Source organism: Castor canadensis, chromosome 8 (assembly GCF_047511655.1).
Source record: "Castor canadensis chromosome 8, mCasCan1.hap1v2, whole genome shotgun sequence".
Taxonomy (NCBI): domain Eukaryota; kingdom Metazoa; phylum Chordata; class Mammalia; order Rodentia; family Castoridae; genus Castor; species Castor canadensis.
In genome coordinates, this window is record NC_133393.1 from 130,153,116 (window position 1) to 130,156,633 (window position 3,518).

A 3,518-nucleotide genomic window follows, 5' to 3' on the forward strand; every position below is an offset into this window, starting at 1 on the left:
ATTCATGCCTGGGAATGGAATACACTTCAAGAGGCAAATCCAAGAATTGCATGTGATATAAATAGGCTCCATCAATTCAAGGAACGGATAGTGAAAATAAAACATTGACAGGTAATTATCAAAAGTACCTTAGAAAAGCAAGTTTCTGTGGACAATAGCTGCAATTTATTATTATTATTGTTGCTAGCCTCCCTCGCAGTCTCCATTTATGATTCCAGTAATCTTGTCTGTTTTGATGAATCTACCTTTTGTTTTTCATTAAAGTGTCAATGCACTGGAAAAAAGGTCTGCTGAGTACTACAAAACCCAGAGTCACCTAACAGAGGAAGAACAGAACTTTCTACCTATGAGCCAAAACATAATCGTCCTTGCTGATGAAAACACACCTGGAACAAAACACATGTTCTCTTTCTCTCTCTCTCTCTCTCTCTCTCTCTCTCTCTCTCTCTCTCTCTTTTTTCTCTATCTCTCTCTCTTTCTCTCTCTCTCTCTCTCTCTCTCTCTCCAACACACACACACACACATACACATACAAATTGTTCCTGACAGTCCTGGAGATTATGTTAGGAATCTTTTAGCCAGATTAAAGTAGAATATGTCAGAGTCGAGAGGTCTAGACCACACACAATATACAACAGCAACCTCTGCTCCTGCCAACACTTTGTGACTATTCTGTGATGATCCTAATGAATCCCTAGACTGATTCAAAAGCAGTGAGATTCTCTTCCAAAAATGTCTGCTCCAAGGCTTGAGCAGCTACTTTTTCAAACCTTCCTAGCAGGGGAGGGGTTAGAGAATCATTTGCTTGGCAGAGCCAATGGGGACATGAGATAAACACCTCAAAAAAAACAAGCTGAAACCAGTGCTGGTGTGTTTGTCAGTACTTCAATAGGTTCTTAAGAATCAGCCCACTCCTGGTATGCTTGGGTTTTTACCAGCTTGACATCCTGGGCCAGTGACACAATCTCTGAGAGTTCTCATGACCAATAATATGTCACCATAATACACTCAATAAGGAAGAAGGAATGGAATTTCCCTAGTGGTCAAGCCTGCATGTCTATTAAAAAAATTTAAATGATTCTTAAAACTAAAAGAAAATTTCAGTGTAAGTTAAACTTTCTTCATTCTTAACACAGGGGAAAATGTTAATCTATATGACCCAGAAAGAAAGAAACTTTTAGTAGAAAAGCTCAGATTATAAAATATATCCAATACATAAATTTTTAAGTAATTAGGAAAATTACTTTCTGCTTGTAAGAAATCAAAGGTATAGGCATTCTGAATAAAAATTTTGCTACCAAGCCATAAATAGCCATGGAGTATGAAACATGCTCTCTATATTATGTAGCAGTTTGAAAGCTAGCCAGTCCCAAGAGAAAACATGAAAGTGGCAAACAGGTTTTAAAAAGCCATTTTCTTATTGCTTGTGTGCTCACTCAAGAAAAGTAAATATTTCAAAACAAAGAGCAAAACTAGAAATTGCATCCATTGTAATACTCCAGCTTTGTTTCTGTGAAGGCTATTCATTCATTCATTCACTCAACAAGCATTCATAGAGCTTCTCTTTTGTCTAAACACTACAATTGGAAAGGAAATATGAGTAATTCACTCCTAGTCCCTACCCAATGAAGCTTACTTCTCAATGACAGTAACATGCATGTGAAGAAACTAATCCGCTCCAAGTGCAATACAGCACAGACCACAGGCACAGCATCACTGGAGTCCAGATTGCTAAGTGGCTAACACTAAAAAGAACTTGAAAGGTCTTAACAGAGTAGGTGACATTTAAGATACATCTTAAATGTCAAGTGGGCAAGGTGGGAACTTCATACATATTTCAGAAAGAAAGATGTATGTGCTTTGGTTGGAGCAGAGCATGCATGGGGATGGATGAAGGAAAGGGTAGTTGTTGAGGAAAAGCAGGGAAACTTTTGGTTAACTCATAGTTGGATACTAATTTATTTGAACTTTACCTCACATGCAATAGGAAACAATCAGGGATTTTTAAAAAAGAAAGATTTTATTTGCATAATTCAGGTGGTATCATAGTAGATGAGAAGGTCTAATTACCATTAGTATTTTGCATGGCTACCCAGGATGTTCCCAATCTAGGTAATCCCATAGTCATTGCACAAGCTCAATCCTATTTATAACTACATCTCCCCTTTTTTGTAATGTCTATCCCATTTGCCTTTACATATCTCCTTCTAGCTATTTATTCACTCACTCAGTCATTCCATCATTCAACAAATATGCATTTATATTTAGTAAGTCCTTACTAAATGTTGTCACTGTGATAGGGGCTAAAGATCCAGTGAAACCCAAGGAGGTCAGAGTCTGGCCCTGGCAAAGCTAGTAGTCTAGCAGGGCAAAGAAATTTATTTAAATCCAATTGTAATGATGTAAAAAGCAAAATAATGGGAAGCTGTGGAAGGGAGTAGTTATGGGGTCTTCCCTGAGGAAGTGATGATTAGGTTGTGACCTAAATGATATGAGTAAGATTTAGCCAAACACACGCAAAACTTTAGCATGTGTTGGAAGTAGGAGGAGGGAGAGATAGATGTAGCCCAGCAAGTGGGAAATAACCAGCAGCAGAAGAAAGCACAGCATTTTGGAGGAAGTGAGAGTGGCGTCGAACATGGTAGGAATGGGCTGGAGCCATGGTAGTCATGGGTATTGAGTGAGCAAGCCGAGCTGTACTCCAGAAATGAAACCCTTAAGCTTGGTGATTTAACCAGCAAAGATTTATGTTCTGCCAAACAAACCCTAACACAGGTCAGGTGAGATTCCAGGAATGTTCTTCTCCATGAGGAAACTAAGATACTCAGGATTCTACTAGCCTTTGATGTTGGTATCTCCATTTGTGGCTTTTGGGAAGAGAAAGTGTAAAGGTGTCATCCCAGCTCTTATATACTTTGGCCCAAAAGTAACATTTTCATCTTCTGCTGGACATAACAAGCCACAAAGACCCAACAAACTGCCAGATAAAACAGAAAATGTAGGAAGCACATGAACCATTTGGGGGATCACCTTTGTCTCTGCCAAGGCATGCAAGGATCAGCAGACTTTATCCAAAGGTAATAGAAAACCACAGGCAGGGACTGGCCAAAGTCAAGTTTATATTGTAGAAATTACCTGGCTGGATTGTGAGGAAAGCCTGGACTAGACAAAGAAAGACTCTCAGAGGTTTCCAAAGGTAAAAATATAAGAAGATGGTGGTGTGAAATAAGGTGGGATCAATGTACCAGCTAAATGAACATCTAAATCCAGATATGTTTATAAAAATTATAACAAGGAACTGGTTTAAGCTGGTGCTTGAAACAAAGGAGGATTTTCTAAAGAATAACAATCACAGAATGTGTAAAGAATTGGCTGGACTCACTTAGGAGTTTAACAGATTTTAAAGCTGAATTTTTCTCCCATAGATTGAGGGAGAGGGAGTGCTGGATGCTAAAGGTTGTTTGGGGCTGGATGCTAAAGGTTGTTTGGAGCTGGGTAAGGAATTCATTTAGTATTTA